The sequence below is a fragment of the Sus scrofa genome, unplaced genomic scaffold, assembly GCF_000003025.6.
Source record: "Sus scrofa isolate TJ Tabasco breed Duroc unplaced genomic scaffold, Sscrofa11.1 Contig1955, whole genome shotgun sequence".
Lineage (NCBI taxonomy): Eukaryota > Metazoa > Chordata > Mammalia > Artiodactyla > Suidae > Sus > Sus scrofa.
Genome location: NW_018084989.1, coordinates 121,184 through 139,940, shown reverse-complemented (window position 1 = coordinate 139,940; position 18,757 = coordinate 121,184). Strand labels below are relative to the sequence as shown.

Sequence of the window (18,757 nt, the reverse complement as noted above, 5' to 3'; positions counted from 1 at the left end):
TCGAACCCGCAACCTCATGGTTCCTAGTTGGATTTGTTAACCACTGAGCCATGATGGGATCTCCTAGATAGATGCATTCTTAATTGGTGACATTGAGTCATTTGTGTAAATGAAAAAAATATTTATAATAGATTGCTTCATAGTTATGTGAATGTAAAATGGATGTTAAGAATAATAGCCATTTCTTTTGCCCATATCTGTCTATGTACATCATTAACTACATGATTTTGACAGCTAATCTCATTTCTCATTTTCTTATTTTAGCATCCCCCTGTCAACACCTCTGGATATTACTGGAGACAACATTTAGTTCAATACTAATGTATGTTTTAGAGACTAGAAATAATAATCTGGACGTTCTCAGTATAGAAAACATTGTCTTAGCTAGTGCGCATCACAAACCTTAGACATTTTTTGGGGTTTGGTGATGAAGATACTGAGGAAAGAAAATTTCCTTGGAAATATCATTCATCTTTTTTATGAAAGAAATGTTTGTATAAAATAATTTATATAAAATGTTTCACTTTTAAGAAGACAACTTTGGAAATAAATTCGTTCAAACTTCTTCCTGATCTCCAATCTCTAGCCATACAAACCTGAACAATAGGACTGTCCTGTGTAATACACACCCAATACTGAAAATAGTCAATAGTTCTTGAATCACATGTTTACTACACATATGAATATTCCTGTGACAGGGACATGTATGCCTCCTAAAATTTCATCAACACTTTTGAGATTCACTATGTGTTTAAAATTTACCAAATAGTCACTCTTCATCTCTTAGGCCATGCTGGTCTCAAAATTGTTCAGCTGTTCAGTTTGTGTTTTAGACAAAGTTGAAATGCTAAGTGGAAAGGACAGAAGCAGATATATGGAAAATACATTGGCCAACAGTCTCTACTTACAATTTTTATTTGCTAATTTTTTGAATTAAATTACAATTTTTTTCTTACTGATTTACCAATTTTAATTTAAAAATTAAACTTAGGTATATATTTTAATCTATTAAATATTTTCCTCAAATTCGCTATCCTATCTCTAAAACTCACTCATACCTGCCTGGGTTTTTACAAGATTATACTTCATATTGTCTCCTTTCTACTTCTCACACCTCATCCAATTTCCTGAACACATATTGTATACTTTAATGTTCTGTATTCTCATCTTCACCCTATTTACCTGGTATACAGTCAAAATCATTCTTGTAACACGTACTGAAATGATCATAATGTTCCTGCTGATTTTGTTTCAGGTTACAAAGTAGAAAGTGTGGGGGTTGGTAACAGAGATCAAGGGAATGGAATTACTAATAATTAAGAAAAAAAAATACATTACCGACGTCTCACATTCCCTTCTTTGAGGTTGCATTTCATTAGCCATGAACGTAAATGACACATTCAGACATTTGAGTTTGATTAGCTAAGTAAAATGGTGAAAGTGCACTAGCCGTTTTTATTGATGATACCTAGAGATGCATATGTCAATTAAATGCAGAACATGAGCTAATGTCCTTGTAATAACAGGTACCATTTTACTTTTATTACACAAACCTCTTTTTTTTTTTTTTGTCCTTTTAGGGCCACACCTGCAACAGCATATGGAGGTACCAAGGCTAGGGGTCTAATCGGAGCTGTAGCTGCCGGACTATGCTGGGGCCACAGCAACGTGGAATCCAAGCCATGTCTGCGACCTACACCACAGCTCAGGGCAACGCTGGATCCTTAACCCTCTGAGTGAGGCCAGGGATCAAACCCACAAACCTCTTAATTGAAAGGGAAATGGCATTCATCCCATCTTGTGCAATATCAAATATAGAAAAGAGTATTTTCTATTCTTTACAAGCCCCTCCAAATATACTTCAGTTTATTCACAATCAACAATCAATACTCTCATATAGGTTATTTTGTGGTAGAATTGCAAACTAAAGATTGAATTCTCTGTCCAGATACTCTGGAAATGCAAACTCTTGGTCTTCACAGCATAAACAACTTTAAAATATGCATGAGCATTCTATTCTATTTGAAATATCACTTTGCTAACAGCCTCAAACACTGGTAATCACTGCTATTTTTCATTGGGATCATTGTTATCTTCTTTTCTTTTTCCTTCCTTTTTTTTTTTCCTTACATAGACCTGGAAAAATAGAGGAAAGTAATGGGAAACCATACAAGAGTGACAGTGTTTATTTTAGCAGGTTTGACGGATGACCCACAAGTGAAAGTTGCATTATTTATCTTCCTTCTTCTCACCTACTTGCTAAGCATCACTGGAAATCTGATCATTATCATACTCACCCTGGTGGATATTCACCTCAAGACCCCATGTATTTTTTCCTTCGGAACTTTTCCTTCTTGGAAATATCCTTTACTACTACATGCATCCCTAAATGTCTTGTTATGATGGTAACTGGGGACCAAACCATTTCCTATAACAACTGTATTGCTCAATTGTTTTTTGCCTTCCTTCTTGGAGCATCTGAATTTTACTTGCTGGCAGCAATGTCCTATGACCGCTATGTTGCCATCTGTAAGCCCCTGCATTACACAGCCATCATGAACAGTAAAATCTGCATTCAGCTTGTCCTCAGTTGTTGGCTTGCTGGGTTCTTTACCATCTTTGTACCTCTCCTCCTAGTTCTAAAGCTTGACTTTTGTGCTTCCAACATTGTTGATCATTTTGGGTGTGACCCAACTCCCCTCCTGCAGATCTCTTGCTCAGACACACATCTCATTGAGACTATGGAATTCATCTCAGCTGTAGTGACACTTGTGGTCACATTAGCAGTAGTGATAATGTCATATACCTATATTGCATTAACAATCCTAAAAATCCCTTCAGCTAATCAGAGGAAAAAAGCTTTCTCAACCTGTTCATCTCACATGATTGTGATATCCCTTTCTTATGGCAGCTGCATCTTCATGTATGTTAAACCTTCAGTCAAACAAAGAGTATCTTTTTACAAGGGAATTGCCCTACTCAATACCTCGGTAGCACCACTTTTGAACCCTTTCATCTACAGTTTACGGAACCAACAAGTGAAAAAAGCTTTTACGAATATAATACACAGGGTTGCTTCTTTCTTAAACAGGTGATTATGCTTTTGCACTATGTGTAAAGGAAATGAACAAAGCAGTCTCTATTAATAAGTTTGTTTTTAGCCTTTCCCCTTTTTCATTCAAATTATATCTAATGTAGCATGGAATGTCAATGTTATTGCCATCCTTTATTTGTATGTAGTTACTACCTACTTGAGGCTAATATTATTTATATTTTTGTAATACTACTAATTTATTGCTGTATACTCTAATGAAGTGAAAGAAAATTTTAGTAGAGATTAGTTATTAGTGCTGATGTTCAAATTAGAAAATATTTATATTTTAAAAATGATTGTTATATTACTGTCCATATAAACTAGTTGTTTAGTGTCTATTTCAGAATCATTAACATTTACAAGTATTTCAATTACACATGAAACTTCATTTTTTACTGGTTTATTTTTAAAATTAGGAATAAGATTCAATAGTTACTGAGTTTGGGGAATAGTTATGCCCAATAAACACTCTCTTCAACTGCTTGAGATCCTTCTGAGGCTAGCTGGAGAGTGAGTATATGTGTTGGATTAAGGAGAACAATGCTAATAAAATGTTTTTATTCTTTTCTGCATGTCATAGACATGGACATAAAGATATATAGCTAAATCCCCTACCAAGGGACCCAAATAGTAGAATTATCTAAAATTTCCCTTAAGAAATTTTGAAATGCAGGTAATCATCTGGATTTAGGACTTCAAAACAATTTCTGTGTTTGACCAGAATTTTAGGAGCACAGAATGTGAAAAAAAGTATATAACATATTTGAGATAATCTTATACAAGTAAAACCTAAGATGTTCTCAATATTCTCTGTAGTTTCGATTCTGTTATGTGTGAATCAAGATGAGTTTGCTTAAAAAAAATACTAAGTTAAATCACTCATCTATCATGGAATTATCTTGAAATGCTTTACTTATAGATTTGTAAATGACTGTTATCTACTACTTATCACAGAAGATGTTCTATCACCTGAATAAGGGTCTAGCACTTCTAAATTAAAACGTCCCCATTCCCACTCGTCCCACTCCCAAGCAGATGAATGTACCTCATCCGTCATCTCTGCCACCTTGGTTAGGCTGTGACGTATCCCTTCAGATGGTATATAATAGAATGGTGTCTGAATTTGAATTCCCAGGGAGTATCATAGCGCTGTTTCTAAAAATTATTTCTTGAACAAGTGACACATCTTCTTAACACAGGTACAGCGTATTTCTTAAGCCGTCTTCCACTTGAAATGCTGAAATGCTTTACCCTGAAATGCTTTCAGCCTCTCTACTCTGGTGAGGGAAGCTGAACAACACGGTATTAAAATAAGATCTCCATTTTGTGCACTACTCACTAAATTACAGGTACTAGTAGGTGTTTTATCTATAATTCTGGAAACAATGATGTGATGTTATAATTGCTATTATCCTTATGCATAAGAGCAAAAAGTGGCCCAGTAAGAACAAGATCATTTTGAAAGATACCGAACTAGAAAATAAAATTGTGAAAATGCAAACTCAGGAAACTTGGTGTTCCAGTCCACCAGTTGAGAAGTAATGAATAATGTCATGATGAATTAAAGGTTACTAGTAGCAATGATTAAAAGTAATGATTAGTAAAAGAGGAAAAAATAATATATGAAGATGGATCAAGAAAAATGGATTAATCAAATTAAAATTATCCCTAACAGAAGCTAAACTGGGACTTGGAGTTGAATAATAGTGTAAAAGTAATATGTATAATCCTGTGGACAAATACAGGTCTCAACAGTTTTCATCAATTTTAACTACCAGCATAATTCTGCTAGGATATATATTTTAAAAATATGTCTGGTAAATATAGCCAGTATTTAAATGTCAAAATAAATCTTCAAGTGTAAAGAAAATGTAGAATTAAAAGACTTAAAAGCAAGGAAGATGTTTCAAAAAATAATACAGTTAAGATCATAAAAAGTTCTCTAAGACCACTGCCTCATGAAGATTGACAAGCAAAATAATTTCAACAAATACTTAATTTGCTTTGAAAATCATTTATTGAATCAGACCTACTACTGTAGTTTGACATCAATAGATGTGCTGGAGGAATTATATATTACAAGTACAACAACAACAAAAAGACAAAAGACAAAAAAGACAAAAAAAAAAAAAAAAAAAAAAGGAGTTCCCGTCGTGGCGCAGTGGTTAACGAATCCGACTAGGAACCATGAGGTTGCGGGTTCGGTCCCTGCCCTTGCTCAGTGGGTTAACGATCCGGCGTTGCCGTGAGCTGTGGTGTAGGTTGCAGACGCGGCTCGGATCCTGCGTTGCTGTGGCTCTGGCATAGGCCGGTGGCTACAGCTCCGATTCGACCCCTAGCCTGGGAACCTCCATATGCCACAGGAGCGGCCCAAGAAATAGCAACAGCAACAACAACAACAAAAAGACAAAAGACAAAAAAGATAAATAAATAAATAAATAAATAAATAAATAAATAAATTACAAGTGATGCATACTCCCTTACATATTATGAGGAAGATAAAATTAAAAAAATTAATTTTTATTTGTGTTTTCTTTAGCTTTCCTATATTTATATTATTGCCATATATAACATAGATTTTAGAAAGCATTGACTCATTTCTTGGAGTAAATATAAATTAAGTAAGTGGGTATAGTAATATGTTTAGCTAAAAGAATAATAATTTAAAAATAATAAATGAATGAGGTTTTTCTATAGGGTAAAAGAAATGAACACTTCAGGGATTATAAATTAAATTCAGAACTAGATGGGAATATGAACTAGTGAAACTACAACATTTGTAGCTATAAAACTGGACTTAAACATCTGTTTTTGAGGGGAAGATTTTGGAACAACTAACTGAAAGCTAGTTGGCACCAACATTTAGAATTTATTTCAATTATTTTTTTCTTCAATGTCATTAGAAAGTGTAATTCAAAAGACATATGCTTTTACTCTTTAAAATATTCGTATTGTAGGAATTAAACTGAAAACAATGAGACAAACTGTAGCAAATAGGAACTATTCAAGTTATCAAAGAGGAGAGAAATCTTAGGATATCCTGATCTGTAAATCAGTTTGTTACGGGACTTTAAATATCATGTGATACTTAGGCAGAAAAAATATGTGCTCCTGAGCAGGACTCTGAAAAAGTGTTTTCCTTTGGCCGGCAGTTAAAAAACTAATGATCTTTATTGCGTAGTTTTGCTAAAATTCATAAAAGGGGATAAGAACCAGTTATTGGAGATAGAGTTCATTCAGCTTGGCCTGACAGATGAAACTTTCAGCAAATTGTTTTTTTCCTTGTTTCTGTTTTGTCAGAACAATGTTGAGCATGATGGAGAACTCTTCCTCTTTGTCCAGCTGAATCCCTTCCTCAAGATGTTCATGTATTTTTTCCTCTAAAATTTCTTCTTCTTAAGAATCTTATCCACATTGGTCTATATTCCTAAACCTCTGATAACCACTGTGACCACAGACTAAACAATTTCTTAAGGAATAAGTGATCAATTTTTTCCCATCCTTTTATTTTCTCCCTAAACATATTTGATAAATCCCAAGTTCAAGCAAACAAACCAGAAACCACAAGTGCAAAGCAGCACCTACTGATGAAGAATCTCAAGAAATCCCTGCTGTTTCCTAGTGTCTGAAGACAAAATTCGACAGTTATGATTTGCCAAAGTGGAAGATCCTGGGTCAGTACCTAGACTTTTAGTTCACAGCACTGAAATCATATACTCCAAGCAGAAGTACAATGAATCCATCATTACTCCCATAGCATGAAACGCATAATTCAAATGATCTCATTCCATTTTGGTTAAGCTTTTCTGCTTTAACCTGTACTAGGATAAATTAAATTATATTTGTAGAATTAATCATCAACCAGCACCTTGAACATTTGCATATAGTTTTGAATATCCAGTAAAAAAAATTTCATAATCATCACAGGAGATAGGCCAAAATCCATGAAAATCACAGAAATAGAAAGATGCCCAAGAATAAACATGTATTTAGCTTACAGTTTGTCAATAATTCAAATGAATAATTTCAATAAAGAACTAAATTATTTAATGATTTAAAAAATTGATACTGAGTTCAAGGAATACTTAGCCAATAATCAGAAGCAGAATAAGGGATCATGAAAGACGACACAGGGACCATAGGAGAGAAATTAAATAAATACAACACATCAGTCAAAGGAAACAGGTTTTTCTAACATAGATTTGCTAGAGTATGAGGAAAACAAATATCACAATGGTTTAAACAAAAAATAATTTATGTCTCTCTCACTTAAATGTTCAGGCTAGTATGACAAAACATCCACAAAATTGTTGTGTTTTCCTTGTTGGCTTGGTCTACAGTGGTACCAGGAATCTGGATTAGTTCTGTCTTGTTTACTAGCACTTCCTACTGTAATTGATCACACTCATGGCTCCAAATGATTTGCCATCACATCTACATTTCAAGAGTCAGAATAAACTGAAGAAGATAAAAACTCCCTTTATCACTAGAAGATCCCTGGAAATTGCACTGGGTATTTTTTTTTTTTTTTTTTTTGTCTTTTGTCTTTTTGTCTTTTTGTCTGTTGTTGTTGTTGTTGCTGTTGTTGCTATTTCTTGGGCCGCTCCCGCGGCATATGGAGGTTCCCAGGCTAGGGGTTGAATCGGAGCTGTAGCCACCGGCCTACGCCAGAGCCACAGCAACGCGGGATCCGAGCCGCGTCTGCGACCTACACCACAGCTCATGGCAACGCCGGATCGTTAACCCACTGAGCAAGGGCAGGGACCGAACCCGCAACCTCATGGTTCCTAGTCGGATTCGTTAACCACTGCGCCATGACGGGAACTCCGGGTATTTTTATTTAGACCCTTTGGCCATAATGTAGCTACATATCTACAAGTTACAGGAATTCTAGCCATATACATAGGTAAATATTCTATTAAGACAGAAGTTGTGGAGACTACCTAGTTATCATGAACTGTTAGTTTAAGATCCAATAAAGAAAACCGCAAAAGCTAGTTGAAGAGAAGACAACTTTCACAACAGAAAACTGAGGTCATAGAGGGCATGGAATTTTAGGAGTGTCTGGAATAGTAATACTGTTGCATTTAACCTGAGGTAAAATGTTTCCTTGACAGGCTAGATTCTTCATCTTATAGTGTCACTTTTTTTATTACCAACTAAAATGATACTTTATTTTTCTGCTTTCAAATTACCTGTGTATTTGGGATTTCAAAACATAAGTGTGTGGGAGGATGAACATATTACAGAAATCCAGTGGTTCCTGTCATGGCTCAGTGGAAAATAATTGACTAGGATCCATGAGGACTCAGGTTAGATCCATGGCATCACTCAATGGATTAAGGATCCGGCATTGCTGTGAACTGTGGTGTAGGTTGCAGATGCAGCTGGCATTTCTGTAGCTGTGGTGTAGACCAGTGGCTACAGCTCTGATTTGACCCCTTGCCTAGCAACCTCCATAAGCCATGTGTGCGGCCCTAAAAAGACAAGAAAGAAAGAAATCTACACTGAATTCTTCAGTGACATAAAGTTTATATGCTATAGGTTTTATTTTTTTAAAAAATATGTAGTGTTTGAGAAAAACCCTGGTGTAACTTGTAAATTTTTGATACTTTGGGATTGGTGTTCTTGAATCTCATATCCTACTGGGAATTCTTTTACATTTTCCTTCAGAGCACAGAAAGCATACATACATGATGGGACCAAGTGAGGACTGGCATTGTGGGTAATATTTAGAAAGGTATTCAGTACATAAATAAGTGAATTAGAGTAATGGGGGAAATGTAATACACTAGTCAAAAAATCTGAAGAAAAAAGCACTGATCAAACTATGTACAAAGTTGTCATAAATAGATAAGGTAGATTGAAGGGTAGAGTGAGATACATGCAGAGAGGAATGGAATATTAGTAAGGACAATAATGGGAAACCATACAAAAGTGACAGTGTTTATTTTGGCAGGTTTAACTGATGATCCACAATTGATAGGTTTTTTTGTTTGTTGGTTGGTTTTTTGGTCTTTTGTCCTTTTAGGGCCACACTTCTGGCATACTGAGGTTCCCACTCTAGGGGTCTAATCACAGCTATAGCCCCCAGCCTCTGCCAGGGCCACAGCAACACCAGATCCAAGCCATGTCTGGGACCTACACCAGCAACGCCAGACCCTTAACCCACTGTGAGAGGCCAGGGATCAAACCTGCAACCTCATGGTTCCTAGTCAGATTCATTTCCACTGCGCCACAATGGGAACTCCTAATCTTCATTCTTGGATCTGAATGTTACTTGCTGGCAGCAATGTACAATGATTGCTGTGTTGCCATCTGTTAAGCCCCTGCATTACACAACCATCATGAGTAGTAAAACCTGCCTTTGGCTTGCCTTCTGTTCTTGGATTGCTGGGTTCTTAACCCTTAGGCCTATAGCTTGCTTTCTGTGTTTCCACTGTGACACAACTCCTCTAGTGCAGATCTGCTCAGACACACATCTCATTCAAAGGGTGGGATTCATTTCTGCTCCAGTGACTCCAGTGTCACATTGGTAATGGTGATAATATCATATACATACATTGTCGCAAGACATGTTTCTACAATATTTTTTTAGCCTCTTTGCTGAAAACTCCATCTTGTCCTGCTTTACTTTACCTCATCTTCCTGCTTGAAAAACAGTCACAGTGCTGGTAAATGACTTAAGAACAATGACCTAAAGGCATAAGTTATTCATAGTGTCAGCTAAATGAGGACATAATGTGTTGGTCTAGGCACACGGGACCTGTGCAGATAGGCATGCTGTTTGCACAAGCATGATATGTCCTCTAAAGAATAAGAGAAAGGGGAACCTCATGGCCCCAAGTGGTTTTTGGGTGGTAGTTAGCAGAATATGCATTAGCAAAGAGAACCAAGGTGCAAACCTAGGCACACTGGGTTGCCACAGAGAGGCATGCCCTTTGCAGAAGCACAGTGATGATTCTCTGGAATGCTATGCATAGATAGCTGACTCCAAGCTTCCTTAAATGCTAATGATTGTAAAATGTCTAAAGATCAGAGTAAAAGCTTAACCATCTACCAGCAATGTGATTTTTAAAATAATAAAAGAACTTATAAAATAATAAAAAAAAAACTACATCCTGCACCTATAGCCCCCCTCCTCACTTGATGTAATCCTAAAGAGCACAATAAAAGCAATGTGGTTTCTTGAGGAGGCATTCTTAGTCCCTGAGACCTTGAGTCCCCCAGTTCCCACCTTTACTTAAGATAAATGTCTCTGTGTCTTGTTTTATGTTAATTTTTTTCCTTAAGTTTCATGGCACCCGTTCTTCAGCCCCAACCTGCTGAGCTGGTCTCTTGTCACTTGTCATAGTGAATCAAATATACAATCCATTTCTTGTTTCATACAAGAAATTAATTTATATAAAGACACATATAGACAAAAAGTTAATGGATGGAGAAAAATATATCATGCTACCACTAATCAAAGAAATCAGGAGTGGCTGTATTAAATGCAGTCTGATCAGACTTCAAACAAAGGAATAATCATTGATAAAGAAGAGCATTACATACTGATGAAGGGGTCATTTCTCCATGAAGTTATAAGAGTTCTAAATGAGCATGTACCTAATAACAGGGCATCAGACTACACGAAGGAAAAAAAATGAAAGACAGTCAAGGAGAAATAGATGAATTCACCGTCATAGTTGGGAGATCAAAGTTCATCTCTAAATGAACCAATCCAGCAGACAAAAATAATCAGTAGCGACAAACATGAACTCAACAACAGCATCACGTAACTGGATATAACTGACATTTACAGATTACTTCATCCAGCAACAGTAAATGCAGTCCATCTCAAGCTCACATGGAACACTTCTCAGGATAGACCACATTTGGGGCTATAAAACACATCTCAAGAAATTTTGAAGAATGTAAATCATATAAGGTCTGCTCTCAGACAGCAATGGGGTTAAACTAGACAGAGTGACAGAAAGGTAACTGGAAAATCCCAGGTGCATGAAGATTAAACAACATCTCTAAATAATACATGGAACAAAGAGAAATCTCAAAAGAAAATTTTAAAATTTTGAACTAAATGAAAGTGAACACACACGTTATCAAAAATTATGAAATGTTATTCAGCCATTAAAAATGGACAAAGTCTTGCAATTTGTGGCAGCAGGGAAGGACCTCGAGGGCATTATGCTTAGTGAAATAAATCAGAGAAAGGCACATACCCTATGATGTCTGCTGTATGTAGACTCTAAAGAAAAAAGAAGAAGAAGAGAAAGAAAAGAAAACAAAAGAAAAGAAATGAAAAAAAGGAAGTTCATAGATATAGGAAACAGACTGGTGCTTGTCAGGCAAAATGGGTTAAGGTGTCAAATGTTATACACTTCTAGTTATAAATAATTAAATCATAAGGATGCAATGTACAACATAGTGACTAGAGGTAATAATACTATCTTGCATATTTGAAAGTTGCTAAGAGAGTAGATTTTAAGAGTCTTCATCACAAGAAAAAAATTTATAACTATGAAGGATGTTAACTATACTTATGGGGGTGATGATTTCACAATATACACAAACACCCCATGTTATCACAGATGCCAAGATTTAATTTGTTTAATGGCATTATATATATGTGTGTATATATACAATATGTGCGCACACACACACACACACACACACACACACAAATATCCCATTTTCTTTATCCATTCATTCATCATTGGAAACCAAGTTTATTGTCCAAACTAAGTTCCTGTGCTCAACACACAGTGAAGTCAAGCAAACTGAAAAGTCAGAGTTTTGGAGCAGAGAAAGGAATATTGCAAGACTCATGGAAGATGGTTTTACAAAAAAAAATACTAATAATCTGAAAAAGAATGGATATGTGTATATGTATCACTGAATCACTTCGATGAACATCAGAAATTAACACAACATTGCAAATCAACTATACTTCAGTAAAAAAAAAAAAAAAAGTCGGAGTTCCCGTCGTGGTGCAGTGGTTAACGAATCCAACTAGGAACCATGAGGTTGAGGGTTCGGTCCTTGCCCTTGCTCAGTGGGTTAATGATCCAGCGTTGCCTTGAGCTGTGGTGTAGGTTGCAGACGCGGCTCGGATCCCGCGTTGCTATGGCTCTGGCGTAGGCCGGTGGCTACAGCTACGATTCAACCCCTAGCCTGGGAACCTCCATATGCCGCGGGAGCGGCCCAAGAAATAGCAACAGCAACAACAACAACAAAAAGACAAAAGACAAAAAAAAAAAAAAAAAGTCAAGGAAGGAAAACAGGTGGCTCATGCTTTATATGTCCTAACTCCCTGTGGGCCTCAGAGAAGAATTTTAAATGCATATATATCTGGGGCAGTCTGCAGGGTGTATAATTTTCTTCTGACTGCTTGGTGGTGAGATAAGGGTGGTGTTCTAGGAACCTCAGCCTGGCTCCAACTGAAACTGACTGCACTAAGGGCCTGAAACCTAGCCAGAACCCAGATTGAGACTTGAACCCACATGCCAGGACTCAAACCCAGCCTAAACTCAGATTGGTACTTGAACCCACGTGCCGGAACTCGAAACCGGCCAAAACCCAGATGGGGACTTGAACCCATGTTTTAAACTAGAATCACTCACCCGAAGTCTGGACTTAAAGATGCTCAGGCCTCTGTGTAGAAGGAATTCAGCAAGAGACAAAGTGATAGGCAAGAAATAGATTTATTTAGGTAGGACACTGATGAGAGATGCAAGAGGGCAGGCAAAGAGGCTCTGCCCCAAGGATTCAATCTCGTGGGCCACAGTTCTAGCAATCAAGGGAAGTGGAGGTTGGAAAGACTGCTTCTTCCTTTCTAGGACTAGTAGCTTCTCCTTAGTACCCCATAAGGTGAGTATTCAAATCAGCAGAAGGGTGGTCCTCAAACTCCTGCCCTTGGTCTGAATCTGAATGAGGCCTCATCCCACCCCCAACCAATGACCTGAGGCAATTCTCACACCCCCACTAGTCAAGCAAGGGTGCCCTATTGTTATGGCTTTTTTGAGCAATTTATTAATTTATAGTGATCTCCCAATGTCCCCTAAGTTTTCCTCTCTAGGATCCTTTATTGGGACTTCTACATCTACCTGTGCCTATTCCAGCCCTATCACAACCAGTCTGGGGTCCACAGGGTTGTGTCCACATGATTGTGTTACCATCCTCCACCTGGGTGGGAACCCAGCACCTGAAGAAAAACTCAGAGGTAAGTATTAGATTTCTGTGCACATCCTCTGAGGAGGAAACAGGTGCTGCCCTTTCTCTACATTCTGTGTCTTGACTACCTTTCCTTTGCTTCTGCATTCCCTCATTTCCCTAATTAGTAACCATCTGAATCTGCCCCTGGAACTCAGGGAAGCTCTAGCCTAATCTCTGACAAGTATTCAGCCCTCCAGGACATCTGCAGTTTGACATTTACTGTGCAAGCTACTCAGCAAAAGTCAGTGTCCATGTCTTGATCTCTCTCATCTTTTCCTGATCCACACACCCAGGTAAGGAAGTGTGGTCAGGGAATCCCACTGTTCCCATCAAGGAATTCTCTCCATGTATCTTCCTCCTGGGTAATAAGCAGGATAGAGGAGGTGGGGAGTTCCACAGTCCTATTTGAAAAATTCAAGCTTCCATCTAGATCATTCTTGGGAATAACATTTTTCTTTCCCCTAACAGCATTCCCAGATCAGCCTGGTTGGCACACCTTCCAGGCTACTGGAGGGCCTCAAGGATTCAAGCTTAATTCTGGTGGTTTCATAAAAATACATTTGTCTCTCAAGTACTTAAATCTTTTAGAAAAAAAGATCGGAGTATAAGGGATGTTGGAAATGTTGGCTTAAGAAAAATGCACAACCTGAAAGTTGAGAGTTAAGTTCTATTTGGGGTGAAATTAGGACTTAACCCCAGGGGATAGCATTTTAGGTAGCCCTGAGAAATCACTTTGAAGAGGTGAGGGGGGGAAGCTAGGATACAGGAGTTTTGCAACAAAGGGAAGGCAGTAGGAAGAAAAGATTTATAGAAAACCAGTTTTACAGAAGATTTACAGAAAACCAGTTTCTTTGGGAAGAAGTAAAAGCCTGGGCTTACTAGAATCACTCCTTCCATATGCACATCAGCTGTGGGCCAGTCTTCTTTGTTTCTTTCCTCGAGTTCCCTCGGGGCTCACTGGCCCACCCTTGGGGTGGCTATTCTCAAAGAGGTTTGTTTTGTCCACTAACTGAGCTTGGAAGGCAATATTTCAGAACTATCTGAAATGCCCCAAAGAGGAAAGGGGAAATATCAATATATAAGTCATAAAGGTGAAAGGGGGGAGGTGCATGCAGCCATGCACACGCAGAAGTTTGCTGCTGGTCTTGCGAAGGTCACTACTAGTCACAGACATCAACCATGACTGAGGGATTTCAGTGTTTTTCTAGATATGAAGAGAAGCAAAAATTGGGCTCATAAAATCTTCTCCTAAAAATACCTAACTATCTGAAGACCTTTTCTTCCAGTTTTCCCAAAGCACCGAGTGCCTCACTCCTGGTCTCCAGCCTGAGCTCTGCTCATGAGGTGCTGTAGGTCAGCAGCTGCAGTGGCTCATGTTTTACTCCATATAGAGGTTGGTGGCAAATGCCAAAAAAAGACAGTTCACATCTTCATAAATACAGATATAGAAAATTTTAACTATATCAAATTGCATCCAAATATAAAAATGATAATATAACTAAGTTTTATCTCAGTAATGCACTGTTGGTTTAATATTGGAAAAAAAAGATGTATTTCATTGTGTCAACAAGCAAAAGAAAAATCATTTGAACATAAGAGATGAATGATTTGATATTGATAAGCCAATATCCATGGCTGAGAAAAACTGAGCAGTCTAGGAATATAAGAGAACTCCCTTAAACTGATGAAGGACTTAACATTAACCTGCAGCTCAGAGCATACTTAAGTTAAAAAAATAACATTTCCTTTCTAAGATCAGGGAAACAAACAAGGATGTTCACTTTTCTCACTTTTATTCAACATTCAAATGGAAGTTCTAGCTAGTACAAAAAGCCTAGGAAAATAAAAGGCATTCAGATTGAAAAAATTAGATATAAACTGACTTGACTTGGATGACATAATTGTCAAAGTGGGAAAATCCAAGGACACCTACAAAACTGTTACCATGTTTAGTAAATGAGTTCTTAAAAAACTTGCACAATAAAGAATATAAAAATTAATCCTACTCCTACATAATTTGCCCATTAATTTTTAAATGCAAACCTCATTTATAAAAGCCTGACATATGTACATGTCAATCCAAAATGTGTAAGACATGACACTGAAAACTACACAACATGGCTGAGAAAAATTAAGATGACTTAACATTAAATGAGATAAAATATGTTCATGGGTCAGATACAGTTTCGGTAGGTCAGACTCTCATTATTTTCAAGATGTCAGTTACTTTGAAATTGATGTGTATGTTCAATGCAATCTCACGGAAAACTCATGAAGTCGGTTTTTTTGGGGTGCATGTGGAAACTGACAAGCTGATTCTTAAATTCACATAGAAATGCAAAGGACCTAGAATCACCAAGAGAACTTTAGAAAAGAATGATATTGCAGAACTAACACTACCTAATTTTAACATTTATTATAAAGCTACAGTAATCATTGCAGTGTGGCATTGTCCTAAAGCAAATAAATAGATCAATAGAACATCATAGAGAGTCCAGAAATAGACAACATCGCTTTAGATAACTGATTTTTTAAGCAAAGATTCAAAGACAGATCAATTAAGAAAGGATAGATTTCCTCCAAAGAATTGATCTGATGTATTTTCTGTATAAGAGAAAAGTATCTGGGCTGCCATTTAACTCTAAGTCCTGTAATAGACCCAAAGCTTCCTTAAGAAAATGAATGGAATTCTTTAAGGAAGCAATTTTTCTTTCTAACAACAGTATTTTTTTTTTTTTGATGAGCTTTGGATGACTTTCGTGGGGGCAGGCGGAGCTTGACAAAGCCACAGAAGACTTTGTTTTGTAATATTTTACAGCTTGAACTCTTGCACAATTATTTGTATATTTTGAACATACCCTTTTATAGCAATAGAGTCCCAGTGTTTCAGATATTTAAGTTCTCCTGAATAGGCTCTCATTGTCACACACTAAATGTACCACCATAGTCTTATTTTCTCATATTTCAAAAATAAGCACTTTTAAAATTAAAAAAAAAAAAAACCCTTAACGTTCCAGTAAATCGACAACAGAAACCCTCATTTTAAGGTTGAAACAATTTGTAACAGTAAAGTCTGCTATTGGCCTGTTGTTGCTGTAGTTATTTTAGTAAGCAAGAGAAAGTTTTTCATTGAAGAAAAATAGATCAGCAGGTTTTCTCATATACCTTAGGATTATGAAATGATTGATGATTTTGTTATTTATTTCCTACATCAGGAAACAAACAAACAAAAAACTGAGTAGATATTTTGCACTAAAATATTTTGCACTAAATAGTACCATCTTAATATCAGCCTCTTGGGAAGTATTTTACCTATCACGTTTGCTAACTTCAGTAGGTTCCCTTGTGTCTTTATTAAGCCAAGAGATAAAAGTTTAGTTTAGTTAGACTCAGGGGATCTGTTAAATTTAATCTGTTAAGCTTAGATGTACTTAAACGTTGTATTTATTTCTAGATTTTGACCTTTGATATAACACTTTCTATTAAAGGTTAAGGAAACTTTCTGAAAATTTAACCAAAATGGAAACGGTGTTAGAGATAAGTCAGTGCTCTTTAGTGTTTGAATACTGAGATATAGTAAATGTGAACTTAAACAACAAATGTGAAATATTTTGAAAAATAAATAAAACATCTCAAGTTTAATTTGAATCCTTCTGAAGGACAAATGGGTATTTTTCCTTTCATAATTGATTACTGTCTTGAAATGATAATCATCACTCTTAATTTAATTGGTCTCTATATCTTAACATATACCATAACAACAACAAAAAAGAAATTCCAATATACACTGTGTAAGGTAAGTCAAATTTTAAGTTTAACCTTTTTTCTGAATCAGACGTTGGGGAAAATTTTTGGAAGTACTAGTAAGAAATTAACTTTGTCTTTATATTATTTGATCTATTCCTTTTGATGGAGAGTTAAAATTTTCTATGTCATTTCACTATGTATATATAAAAAATACAGTAACGTACTTTTATGTTAACATTTATGTATGTTATTAGGGTACATCATGGAGGGACAATTAGACAGCAGCTACTCTTTACATCTTGTAGAAATTTAGCAAGCACATTTACACTGAGTTTAAGATTGAAGACAATTAGTGTGTTTAGTAAAACTCAGAAGATTACAAAAAGTAGGAAATGAAATAAAGAAGTAATGTCCAGGAGCTCCCGCTGTGGCACACTGGGTCAAGAATCTAACTGCAGCAGCTTGAGTCTCTGAGGAGGTGCAGATTCAATCCCCAGCCCTGCATGGTGGATTAAAGGATCTGGCTTTGCCACACCTGCACTATAGGTGACGGCCCAGGAACTTCCATATGCCATGGGTACAGCTATTTAAAAAAAAAAAAAAGTAATGTATTTATTTGCTATATTTAGTCTATAGTGTCATAAAACTTTTACATACCATGAATAAAAAAAAAATGTAGATTCAGATTTTAATATCATGAAAGGTGAGTAATTAATGGAAAAACTGAAGAGAAAGTCAAATAGAAATATTTTTATGTTGCAATATAAGAACTTACCCTATTGTTTATGAGTAGTAAACATATTAAAACTGATGGCAATCATTCAAATACATTTAAAACAAAGATTCTACTGATTCAGTAACTTTAAAATAATATGTTTATGTAAAGAAAATGTTATCTAGAAAAGTAAATGAACATATTTGAATAAATTTAATAGAAAGGAAAAGGAAAATATGTGGAATTTGATATTTTCTATGACAGCTCATATTTCAAAAGGCATAAAGAAAGGTTTGTTTTTTTGTATTTTGTCTTTTGTCTTTTTAGGGCTGCACCTGTAGCATAAGGTGGTTCCCAGGCTAGGGGTCTAATTGGAGCTACAGCAGCCAGCCTATACCAGAGCCACAGCAACACCAGATTTGAACTGCGTCTGCAACCTACACCACAGCTCATGGCAATGCCAGATCCTTAACCCGTACTGAGCGAGGCCAGGGATTGAACCCGCAACCTTATGGTTCCTAGTCGGATTCCTTTCTGCTGCACTAGGATGGGATGTCCAAGAAAGTTTTTTGAATGTTGTCTGCCAATTACGAAAATTTGCTAGGACAAAGCAGTCTTGCTCTGCTACAATGAATATAGTTAGCAAGACCAAATTATAATTAGTAACTATGAAATATTGCTGTAGCACAACTCAGTGACAAGAATTGCAATTATTTAAAATAATTTTATATTCAAATGAAAAGATACAGCTTCTTAACATAATCTGTACAGCACTAGGAAAAGTAACATATGATTATTATAAATTAAATAAAGTAAAAGAATGATAAAAATATAGGGACACTAATTTTAGTTTTGTCTGTGTTTTGTTTCCTAAGTCATACAGATTTAAGGCATTGCTAATTCTGAGAATTTTTTAAGTGTTTAATTTAAAGACCACTCATAAAGGATATGCAAAACAAAGAAGATGAAGTTAAAAAAATTAACTG

The 18,757-nt window shown here is 36.3% G+C and overlaps 1 pseudogene; it reads left to right on the top strand.

Annotated features, from left to right (window-relative positions):
* The first annotated feature begins 1,693 nt into the window (after positions 1 to 1,693).
* On the top strand, positions 1,694 to 4,111 carry LOC110258389 (annotated as a pseudogene).
* The last annotated feature ends 14,646 nt before the right edge of the window (positions 4,112 to 18,757 follow it).